Genomic DNA, 13596 nt, shown 5'->3' with positions numbered 1-13596 from the left:
TTTAATAAGCACTGTGCCCTCCTGCATTTGAGTTTTTTTCATGGCAAGTTTATACTGGGTTGATAATGAAAATTAAAAATCAAATACAAATGAGTTTAGATTTTTGATAGTTCATGCTTCCCCGAATGAGTAAATAAAATAGCATTTGATTTATCATTTGAGCAGCCATTTTGAGAGTTTTATTTATTATTTAATAATTTGAGCATCTGATTTATCAATTGAGCAGCTGTTTTGAGACTTTGATTTATTATTTTAATTTAAAAAAACTTCCATAAAAATAGGCCTATGTGACAAAATTGAAAATTAAATTATTTTATTTTCATGGTCACAATGCCTTGTCCCTGTCAAATTCTAAAATAAAATGCAATTGGTGATTTGACGTTTCATTTTCACTACAATCTTGAGGCAATACTGCCAATATTAAAATGCAAATGTGAAAAAGAAACTGCTAATATATTTTTTCTTAACGTTTCTAAACTGCAAAGCTTTTTGCTAATGCTCACGCAATAATAGTGACATCATTTTTTTAAGTTTTAAAATTCATTTTAAAAGTCAGCGTGTATGCAAATTTGATGTTAATGAGTAGGTGGGGCTGAACTTTATGGAAGCTTGTTTCCGCCATGGAATAAACTTATATTGTGAAACTTATATTGTGAGATATAAACTCGCAATTGCGAGTTAAAAACTCAGAGGGGAAAAAAAAGACAGATTTTTTTCCCTCAGAATTGCGAGTTTATATATTGCAATTCTGACTCTATAGCAACTTTGTCTCAAAACTCTGCTACAATAATAAGTAGCATGTATGTAAACGTTTTTTGAAAAAAAGGCTTGAACCACTGAAGTCACTGAAATAAGGCCATAAAACCCATACTGAATATTTGTTCATAAGACTTTTGAGAACTGGATCTTGTAGCCTAGAATTTTTGCTTTTAAAATGATGTGGAAATCTAGCCTGGTCCTACCACTCTTGTACATTTCATTTGTCCACTCTCCTGACAAGCGTTAACTTCCTTGAAGGCGGGTACTCCGTTGAAGTTTAAAAAACAATTGAATTTCGTAATAAAACTTTTTTTTTAAATCTATAGCGTCTTTTTAACTCACTGTCATCCATGGTCTGCAACACATTTCTTCTCCCTTTTCGTCTTTCTGCCATTTTCTCCTCTGCTAAAGCAACACCATGTAATTTTTGAAGTGAGGTATGCCGTAAAGCAGTCGAATTTTGTAGTTCTTTTTGTGCTCGGGTTACTACCCAAACCCCGAAGTTCCGTAGTGCCAGTAAAAGCGATACAGACCCCATCAGGCTATGGCAGACGTGTCATTCAACCTATTGTGAGTCGATGTACCATCACAAGGGTCTTGGAAATATATTATGATAGCTGAAAAACTACGTTGCTTTAAGCCTCTTAAAAGTCCTCGTCCGTACTCCTAACAATTTTAACCTTAGGATTAGTTCACCTCAAAATGAAAATTTCATGATAATTTACGCACCCCAATGCCATCCAAGATGTCCATGTCTTTCTTTCTTCAGTGGAAAAGAAATTAAGTTTTTTGAGGAAAACATTTCAGGATTTTTCTCCACACAATTCAACTGCAACCAGAATGCTGAAGTTCAAATCAATGACGTTTCAAAGGGCTCTGCACGATCCCTGCTGAGGAATGGGGTCTTTTCTAGCAAAACGATCGTCATTTTAAAAAAAAATTAAATAAAAAAAGTATATACTTTTTAACCACAATTGTTCATCTTGTGCTGGTCTGCGACGCGCCACGTATTACGTCATCACGTTGGAAAGGTCACGAAAAAAAAAGAAGAAAATAATAATATAAATTAAAACAAAGATGTCGGACGATTTTGAAGTTAGAAGAGAAAATTAAATGGAATTTTTCGCCCTTCTCTACCTTTTTGAACCGGAGTACACAGACAAATAACCAAAGCCCGTCTACAGAAAGCCTGTTCACTCCAACGCCTTATTAAGTCCTATTGGTTGTAGTTCCAATCAGAGTTCCACTGGGGGCGCTCGCCATGAGTGCAAAATGAATGGGAGTCAATGGGGCTAGACGGCTAAATTTGTCTCCCTCACCCGATTGCCGTTGAGAAACCTCAGATTTGATTGTAGGTTTTGCAAGTTCAACATGGGTTTTTTTTTGTTTGTTTGTTTTTTTAGAGTAAACGCCCACATTTCTAAGAATTTTCTTAGAATTTAGTCACTACGAGCTACTCTTTGCATTAAGATTTTTTATGAATATGGGCTCAGTTTTACACCTGGAACGAAAAACAGAAATTATTTGTTGTTGTTGTTGTTGTTGCCTAAATTCATTACACGTAGAACAGATGAGATTTTCAAAATACACCTTAAATAGTTTTTAGCTCATGGCTCAGTGCCTAAAACCATTTGTGGTGAACAATCTGTCCAGATCAAGTCGACGCTCTGGCTTCTGTGAGAAAGATGGAGAGACGTCTGATTATTACCGTAAACTTTACATCCGCTCTACTTTCATCATTCTAAGCTGTAAGATCTTCAGGTCAGACACCCGGGACAAATTCCTGCAATATCTATACAGCCATCTCCTAAAAAGCCTATGAAGTTTTGCATTTGAATTGTAGCCTACTTGAAGTAGCCTAATAAACAAATCACATTTTGTCAAGCCAGGTTTGTACCAGGTGTTCATATTGGTCCTGTAGAAGTCGAAAGTATCTGGAAAGTCTCCACACACCATTCTGAACAAGAGGACCCCCAGAGCCCAGACCGTCGCCGGCTTTCCATGAAACTCGTCCTTCATTCTGGACTCGGGAGGGCAGTACAAATCTGTGCCTGGAGGAAAGAGTGTGTAAGTCTATACCACGTCTTTTCAGCATTCATAGGAGTGTTGAGTTAACTGATTCACAAGAGTTTTGAGAACTAATAGGCCTACACACCACAGTATCTCGTGTAGGCAGATTCTGTCAGGAGATCGCCGCATCCAAAGTGATTTTACTTAGGTAAAGTTGGTTTTATATTCGCACATTCGCGGACTTCCGCGTTCAATAACTCGTGAACTGAACGTTGTTACTACACAAATAACACCTAACACATAGAACTACACATATAACACCTGCAGCTACAACCTAATTTTCCTCAAAACGAGCTTTCCTTCGCAGTGGACAAAATACATTGATCTCTATGCGCAGGCTGCTGCAGGGACCGTCTGCAAAGTGCAAAACCCGAAAAGTGTTAAAATATTCAAAAACATGTTGCATGTGTGCTATTAGCCGGTCCTAATAAGCTACTAAATAAACCAAATATTTAGCAACATATTTTCATACATTCATTTTGTATAAAATACCACTGCATACAACATAGTTCTTGGTGACAAAATGTAGGCTACTAATTAATCCCTCTCACTTATTATTTATTGGTGTTTTGGATTCAATAAAAAGAACCGTTAAATATGAGTCCTTCTTTCGGATATGCACTGGTCACGTTAGGCTATACAGTATTTGATACTACTAACTGAACAGAATAAACGGATATGAGTCTTTTGTTTGTGAACCCGACAACACTAATTTGCACTGTATGATTTTGATTCACTACAAACAACAGATTCATAAGAGTGCATCCTTATGGACATTTTTGTCTTTTTCAGTTTTGTTTTTTTGATCACTTTGCCTGTGTTAATGCTAACTGCATTTTGGCACAGGTGTGTATTTTTATTGGAATTTTACTATTTCACCCCCATTTAAAAAATCTATTTTGCACTAGGTAGGCTACACAAAATATTTCCTCTCAGCGCCTTTTGGACAAAAATGTCCCTATTGAAACCCATTAAAACTGCAATTTTGAATCCCAGGGCCATTTAACTATAAAATGATTCTGTTGGCAAGGCTTCAAAATGTAAATTTGTAATTTTTTTTTTTTTTTTTTTTTTTTACAGATGGTGCCATTTTTTCAGGTTTGGCCTATAAAGCAAATAATTCACGCAAAAAACATGATTCACAAATGCGTAGACAATTTCACATGCATGAAACCTAATTCACGTGCACGCAAAAAAAAATCCACGTGCGTGAAAAAAAATATATATTCACAAAAAGCAATTCACATGCGCAAAATAAAATTATATAGGCTACTCATAAAATACATTTCACAAATGCAAAACACAATTCGTAGATATACAACTGTGCACAAAAACCTTTGAATGTTTAAAATGTACGAGTGTATCCTTGCATTTGAATGTGCAAATCGTCATTCACGTACGAATCGCCTTAGATGTGTGTGTGTGTGTGTGTTTTTGAGACTTTGCTGGCAGCATAACACTCGTAACACAGAGCAGTCCTACTCTTTAGCCAATCAGATTTAAGCTTATCAATCGACCAATCAGTATCACGTGAGGGCGGGCCTACCTACATGTTACGTCATCAGCTTTCGACCAGTTCATGGCTGAGCAGAGGTAAGTGCAGTTAATCGTTCATTTCTGTGTTAACTGAAGTTAAAGAAGTTTGAGATCAGCAATAGTTTATAAGCAAGTGTTGTTGTAATCAGATGTCCCATATCGTGTCAAAAATGAAGAAGAATTATGCTTGTTTTGTTGTATTTTAACTGAAGGTACAGACAGCTCTCACAGCTACAATCACGCTAATGAGTGCAAAACAATCATCTGTGGTCAATACCCATCGAGATTGTTCTTTAAATAGTGAATAGACCTATTTTAACGAGCACCCAGTGTTTTTTGCCATTTGTGTATGATGTTAAATTATTATTAACACTTGTTTCCCTGCATTTTATCAGGATTATTCACCTTTGGTGTGACATCTGGATAGCAGTCACGAACATCTTAATTCATGTTGTTTCTTAATTCTCTTTTATACTTTTTTTTTTTGTATTTATATCTTAATTGGTAACACTTTATTAAAACGTTTCATTAGTTAACATGAACTAATAATGAACTGCACGTGAACAGCCTTTATTATTTTTTGTTAATGTTAACATTTACTAATACTTCATTAAAATCTTGTTAACATTAGTAAATGCACTGTAAACTAACAATGAACAGCTGTATTTTTAACTAACGTTAATATAACAAACACAGCAACAAATGTATTGCTCATGGTTATTTAATACATGAACTAATGTTAACTAAGTTATTGTACCTTATTGTAGAGTGTTAGCAATATATTCAACATGCATTTCCTTATGTTTTGTGCTGTATTGTCATCGCAAGGTTTTTAAATAAGGTTTTTTATTGTCATCTTAAGGTCTCAGGACAATATTGTGAAGCATTAATTTTACTTTGCCTAGTAAAATAGGCAAATCTGATTTTATGCTGATGAGACAAAGGTACTTATCATAGAGAGGCAATTAAGATTATGCGACTAAGATTACTCAGTAAACTCTATTCAAATACCATCACTTAATTTCCCACGTCCTCTGTCTGCAACTCTTGTACCAAAGGGTTTTAGTACTTTAAATATCAGGACAAAATCTTATATGTCCTAACAGAGAGGTCTACTGATGACCGGACTGAACACAATTCATTTTTTAACTTTTCACTTGATGTATTGCACTTATATTTATATACTCTAAAAGCAAAGTACACTCTGACTGGATCTCACAACTCCTGAAGAGACGTATATTTCTCTGTACTGAATATTGTGCTTCACAGTTTAGACTGTCAGTTCATGATCTTCATATGTAACAGGAACATTAATCATGATCAAGTCATTTTATATATTTTATTCCCAAAGGATTCAGAAACTTTCAAATTAATAAAACGTGTACATCAAATTGAACTATGTCTGAATCTTTTAATTCTTACAAGAACATTTAATAATGCATGCATAGCAAGGCTTTATTCCTAAACCGTGTACATATAGTCAGCAGGAGACAAATTAATACAGTAACAATGCATCACTTTCAACCACTTGTTGAAACAACTGTCAAAATGGATGGCTTGCAACATGTCTGTTTTCAAAGAATTACAGTAGAAATGGTAAGATCACAGTACTGGTTGTCTGCAACTTCATACATCATCTGTCTTGGAAATCTGAAACAATAAAACTACATAATATATGCAGATCAAAACATGTCTCCTATATATGCACGTCATTACATACATTATCATAGGTTGAATGTGTGGTGGACAGGACATGAAAATCCATCAATACTAAAAATAAATGTTTATATTCACATGTGGACTAAACAGCAGTTAATAAACTATTGCTTCAAATGATCTCTAACTTCTAAACACAGAAATGAACGATTAACTGCACTTACCTCTGCTCAGCCATGAACTGGTCGAAAGCTGATGACGTAACATGTAGGTAGGCCCGCCCTCACGTGATACTGATTGGTCGATTGATAAGCTTAACCCCTTAAACCCTGAGGCCATTTTTGGAGTTGTTTTGTCTGAGTGACACACAAAAAAGTAAAGACTCATAACTTCAAAACTATAACAAGGAGAGTCAAAAGGTAGGTATCGTTTGATAGAACTCTTTTCAAATTTTTTGAAAATATAAATTACATTACATTTGGATATTCTCCTGCTGAGAAACTGCTGATAAATACAAAAAAAAAAAAACATAATTTTTATTATGATTTTGCATATCTCTCTTGTTTGACATGCAATAACTTGGGAAGGAAATATGGTAGCAGATTAATTCTTTTTTGGGGAAGTACCCCTAAATGTGAGCTGCATCTGAATCAAATTTTGTGGTGATCGCATAAAGTACTCAAACGTTACAGCATTTGGAACAAAGGTAGCCTTTTTGTTTAGTCCTCGCACATTTGGAAAGCAATAAAAAAAATGAGTTTTCTGAGTGACATACACAAAACTACAGACTCATAACTTCAAAACTATAGCAAGGAGAGTCAAAAGGTAGGTATCGTTTGAAAGAACACTTTTCAAATTTTTTGAAAATATAAATTACATTACATTTGGACATTCTGCTGCCGAGAAACTGCTGATAAAAGACAAAAAATATATATATATTTTATAATGATAATGCATATCTTTCTTGTTTGACATGGTATAACTCAGGAAGGAAATAAGGTAGGAGGAAAATTCTTTTTTGGGGAAGTCCCTCTACATATGAGCTGCATCTGGATAAAATTTTGTGGTGATTGGATAAAGTAATCAAAAGTTACAGCAAGAAAAAAAAAAGATAGCCTTTTTGTTGAGACCTTGACGCCCCCTCATGGGCATTTTTGATAGTGTTTCACCATGAAGAATATCTTATCATAAAAGCAATAGATAAAGTTAATTTTGGGCTCATTTTAATTGTATTAATATGCTGTAAAAAATGAAGTGCCATTTTCAACGATTTTTTTAATGTTTCATGAGATGTATGATGTTTTTGACACATTGCAGTACATAGTACAAAAAAGTATTTTATAGATTATGATTTTTTTTATATATTTATCAGCAAATAACTCAGCAATACTTAGAGGAGTTTTTCAAATTGGCTACATTCACTGTAAAGTTCAGACTCTAAGGTTTCAAATGACACCAATTTTGTTTGAATCAAGGCAATATTTTTGAAAAATATGATAATGAATATTTTCGCAGCTAGGTGGCGCCATGGGTGCCGCACGCGGTCGGTACACTCCGGTTTAGAGAGACTAGTCAGCACTTGTTCAGAGTTGATTGAAGTGGTTGGATTCTTTAAAAAGCTGAGATTCCACATTTGAAAACGAGCGCGGACGGTTCCGGGAAAATTGGAAAACACTTTGCTCCCCAGAAGGATGAGAGACTTGTTTTTTAGCCAAGTATGCATCACTTCGTGAGGAATATCTCGTGATCAAAGCAATGGATTATGTTGTGTTTGGGCTCTTTGTAATCGTGAGAATCTGCTGTCAATAAAGATGTTCGATTTTTCACAATCCATGCATGTTTTATTGAGTTATGAGCTGAAACGTCACATCAAAACAACATAGCATCACTGCTATTGCTACTTCATAGGTGCGCTTCTGGTATTTTTTTGTGTCAGAACGCCATAAGGAATATCTTTAGATCTGAGTGATGGATTATGGTGTGTTTGGGCTCTTTTTAATCTTAACAATCTGCTGTAAATAATGATGTGCCATTTTCCACAATTGATGCATGCTTCATTGAGTTATGAGTTAGAACGCGACATAAGTGCTACATCTATAATAAAGATCTATGTGCGCATTTGTGGCTTTGTGTGTTACAACTCCACGAGGAATAACTTTAGATATGAGTGATGGATTATGCTGAGTTTGGGCTCTTTTTAATCGTGAGAGTCTGCTGAAAATAATGATGTGCATTTTTCTACGATATGTGCATGCTTCATGAAGTTATAAGTGAAAACCAAACGCGAGTGCTTCATGAGTATATATTTGGCTAGGTGCGTCTTTGGTATTTTCTGTGTTAGAACGCCATGAAGAATATCTTTAGATATGATTGATGAGTTTGGGCTCTTCTTAATCGTGAGCTCCTGCTGTAAATAACGATGTGTCATTTTTCATGATCGATGTATGTTTCATGAAGATACGAGTAAAAAGGCCAAGTCTAAGCTACCTCGCTTGGCTACGTGCGTTTGTGTATTTTTTGTGTATTAGAACTCCATGAGGAGTATCTTTAGTTCTGAGTGATGGATTACGTTGAGTTTGGACAATCGGAGCATGTTTCATGAAGTTACAAGCGGAAATGTGTCTAAAATTCAGCATCCATATATGGTTTACCCATGGGTCTCTTGAGGGGCTTATTTTACAAAAACCTTGCTCAAGTTTAGTAAAAGCCTGAAACAATTATGCTTGTTGTATTCTACTCATTGAGACCTTTCAAATGACATATGACACATGACTATCTGAGCAGTATGATGTTTTTGACACATATCAGTACATAATAATTTCCTCTTCCTCATAAATTATGTATTAAAAAAAAATCATTTTATCAGCAAATAACTCAGCACTACTTTGGAGATAATCATAATGGCTACATTCATTGTAAAGTTTAGACTCTAAGCTTTCAAATGATGCCTATTTTGTGTTGATCAATGCAGTAGTTTTGAAAAATATGACAATTAATTTTTTCCATAGCTAGGTGGCGCCCTCCGGCGGTATAATCCGTTCTAAAGGAATAACTCAGCACCTTTTAGGAGTTGAATAAAATGTATAGGTGCATTGAAAAGCTGAGATTCTAAGCTTTAAATTATACCTATTTTGTATTATATCATTCAGTGGTTGCTTAGTAATTTGATTATGATTTTTTTTCATGGGGTGGCGTCCCGCCGGCGGGACGTAAAGAGTAGGACTGCTCTGTGTTACTGTACGAGTGTTATGCTGCCAGCAAAGTCTCAAAAACACACACACACACACACACACATATCTAAGGCGATTCGTACGTGAATGACGATTTGCACATTCAAATGCAAGGATACACTCGTACATTTTAAACATTCAAAGGTTTTTGTGCACAGTTGTATATCTACGAATTGTGTTTTGCATTTGTGAAATGTATTTTATGAGTATATAATTTTATTTTGCGCATGTGAATTGCTTTTTGTGAATTTTTTTTTTTTCACGCACGTGGATTTTTTTTGTGTGCACGTGAATTAGGTTTCATGCATGTGAAATTGTCTACGCATTTGTGAATCATGTTTTTTACGTGAATTATATTTGAGACTAATCTAGCTTCCATAAATATTCGCTTTATTCCTGTTTTCTGCTTCGGCATATTATAGAGCCATTGGATAAATTATGCAACGATAATTGTGTGGGTGTGTTGGTATGGATGTCAGTGTGGTTTGTAGCCTATGTGTCACATGTGTTATAAATATATATATATATATATATATATATATATATATATATATATATATATATATATATATATGTGTGTGTGTGTGTGTGTGTGTGTGTGTGTGTGCATGTGTGTTTGTAATACTGAGAGAGAAAAACTCACCTGCAAATAAAACATCCTATCACTCTGTGCACCAGTGGAGTTTCGCTGGCATCAAATGGGGGAAATCTGTTACTGCACCCAAACAAAATCGAAAGCTCTTTTTTTTTAGATATCCTCCTCAAATTTGGAACACACCTTATTTTGATTTCATAAAATATATATTTTACATCAAATAATGTTTATAATTTTCAGTAACTTAAACATATAGCCTATAACTTTTTGGGGGGATTTACTTATTCAAATATTTTTTTTGTACTTCAGCAGGTCTTCTTTAAAATGAGACCAAACTTAAGTCTGTGCTGCAAAGCTTCACATTTTTATGACAGTTTGACATGTACCTATGAGTAACTTTTTGTAATTGTGTTACTCAAACACTCTGTGTTTGTCGAGCGGGAAAATGTGCTTTCGAGAACCAAACATCATCACAAAACAACATTCTGTTGCAGTGTACCCATTGAAATTTTACAGTTTTGCATATGTAAAGTGCATGCCTAACAATACCGCCAAGCAACATGTCATGGGTATGTGCATCATGATACTTTCAGTGTTTTCGTGTAGGAAACAATTGTGTTTAAAAAGTAGCCTATATAATTTTTTTTTTTTTGTTGTTGTTGAAAATGACCGATCGTGTTGCTCCAACTTTTCTTGCACACGGCCCTGAAGTGTCATGTCCTTAAATGGGAATTTGCGGGCCGTTTTTTTATGGTAATTAGGAACAACTGGCACGTGCTTTCAACTATGAAGACGTGGGATTCATCAATCCTAAGAACACAGGTGCGAACAATTCTGTTGTCTAAGAACATGTCATGAATCCGACGTTGACTTTTCTTAGGAAGTTTATTAAGTACAAAGTTAAGAAAATTCTTGGAAGATATTGGTGAATGAGGCCCATTGTCATGATGATCTTTGATTGTGTGTTCATATTTTTTTCTTTTGCACAGTGAAATGTTTAAATTCTTTTGTACAGTGAAAACCCAACAACAGAGTATTTGCTGCTGATGGGTCGTGAATCCTGATATATCCAAAGCAGCCAACCTGGCCTGTCCACACACGCACACATGGGAATAGTGTACACAAAGCTGACCAAAACCATGTCTAATTTTGAATGGAGGAACATTTGTGGTGTGGTAAACATAACACAAGTGAGCAATTCCTGTTATAGCACATCCAATTGTATATTTTTTTCAGTTTATTTGGAAAGGGACGGATACGATAAACAGATAAAACTGCTTGTAGTGCTTAGCTAAAGCTAATTTGCAACACTTGTCCCTAGAAGGGCCTTTTATAGACTACAATTACAACAACAGTAATAATTATTTTTATTTTTAAACATGAAACAAGTTCATAACGGCTGAGGGGCGAGATCATTTAAACACCTGAATACAAGCTGTACATAGTGAAAACAAACAAAATGAGCAAAACTTTAATATATTTACAATGATGATATCTTATTTGCTTCCTATCCAAAATTTCCAAGGCATGGTTATAAATACCTAGTCCTAGACCAAACTGTTAATCCATATGATAGGCAATGTGAAAATATCATTGAGTTTAAAAACAACAAAGCATGAACAAAAGTTAAACAATTTCTAATCATAAAGCTAATAAGATTGACCTTGATCTTTTTAACATGGTTATTAAAATTTAACTGAGATTCTAAATCTTGTATTTTTACAATATTACATATAATTTATAATTTCTCTGCAAGCCCATAAAAGATTTTAGCTAAACATTGTTTTACAAGACAATGTATATGTTGACACAACTAAAATGAAAGATTAAAAATCCATTATTTTTAACGACCATACATACATACTGTAAAGCAATAGATTTTTATAGATTCATGATTGATAGAAGAATCAATATCATATGCCTACATGAAGACATGTATGTATATTACAACATGAAGCACATTTATAGTTTTTTAAGACAGAGAAAGTTCAGTTTATCCTCACAATTGTTGGGTCTCCAAATATTATTTTCTCTATCCAGAGCTCCACAGTGCAGATTTCTGGCAGGACACTGGAGCTCCCCCTCCGTAGACCAGGCTTTATATTGAAGATCATCACCACTGACCCAAAACCAGTGACCAGCAAGAAAGCGCAGGCCAGTCCACACATAAGCTGTCTGAGATGTTATGGCGTTATTTATCACCTCTACCATAATCGTCTGAGATATCAGACTCGCCAGGTCAGTGTAGGTCTGTCTGCAGTAGTCCAGGGCTTCATCCCACGTCTTGTTCTGATGCACCAGAATGGGCTCAAAGACCTGCATACAGTAAAATGGTCGAGTCCGCGAGCACAAAATGTTGTGCACTTTAGAAGTATATTTTTCTACAACACCGCAGTTTCCGTATTTGTCCGGTTTGCCAATGTCCCAATTGTCAAATTCTTCATTCTCACCTCCAGACCAAATCCATTGTTCTGGGTTGTTAGGACTTATGTGCAATCCAATTCAAAAATTTAGATTATTGAGGGGATTTGCAGAGAGCAGTTTTGCCTCTTCTGTACTGACAGTGGACAGGTCATCATGGTATTCTCTGCAGTACGTTTGTGCATTTTCCCAGGTCATTAATGTATTCACAAAGAAGTGTTTTCTGTAGAGACTGAAGCTCAGTCTAAAGAGACTCAAAAACAGGAGCACAGCGACGGCAGCCTTCATTTCTACACAGATGATCTACTCAGCGCAGCCTTTGTGTGTGCTCAGCGATGAAGGGGTGTTTTTTATTTCTGAGAGACAATAAAAAAACTGGAAGGTACTGACCAACCAGACGGTCAGGCAAGTATTTGTGTATCAAGTATTCAAATCATGCTGAAACAAAGAAAACATGCAAGTGTAAAAAAAAAATGCAAATTTGTGTTTTTATGCCTGTAAGGTTGTCACACACACACACACACACACACACACACACACACACACACACACACACACACACACACACACACACACACACATAAATATTCGCTTTATTCCTGTTTTCTGCTTCGGCATATTATAGAGCCATTGGATAAATTATGCAACGATAATTGTGTGGGTGTGTTGGTATGGATGTCAGTGTGGTTTGTATGTGTCACGTGTGTTATAAAAAAAAACATTATATGTGTGTGTGTGCGTGTGCGTGTGTGTTTGTAATACTGAGAGAGAAAAACTCACCTGCAAATAAAACATCCTATCACTGTGTGCACCAGTGGAGTTTCGCTGGCATCAAATGGGGAAAATCTGTTACTGCACCCAAACAAAATCGAAAGCTCTTTTTTGAGATATCCTCCTCAAATTTGGAACACACCTTATTTTGATTATATGGCTTTGATTTTCTAGACTTTTTAGAGTTCAACTTGTTTCATAAAATATATATTTTACATCAAATAATGTTTATAATTTTCAGTAACTTAAAAATATAGCCTATAACTTTTTGGGGGGATTTACTTATTCAAATATTTTTTTTGTACTTCAGCAGGTCTTCTTTAAAATGAGACCAAACTTAAGTCTGTGCTGCAAAGCTTCACATTTTTATGACAGTTTGACATGTACCTATGAGTAACTTTTTGTAATTGTGTTACTCAAACACACTGTGTTTGTCGAGCGGGAAAATGTGCTTTCGAGAACCAAACATCATCACAAAACAACATTCTGTTGCAGTGTACCCATTGAAATTTTACAGTTTTGCATATGTAAAGTGCATGCCTAACAATACCGCCAAGC

The sequence above is a fragment of the Rutilus rutilus genome, assembly GCF_951802725.1.
Source record: "Rutilus rutilus genome assembly, chromosome: 3".
Lineage (NCBI taxonomy): Eukaryota > Metazoa > Chordata > Actinopteri > Cypriniformes > Leuciscidae > Rutilus > Rutilus rutilus.
The sequence above is the reverse complement of the archived record's forward strand: the minus strand, read 5'-3'. Positions refer to the sequence as shown.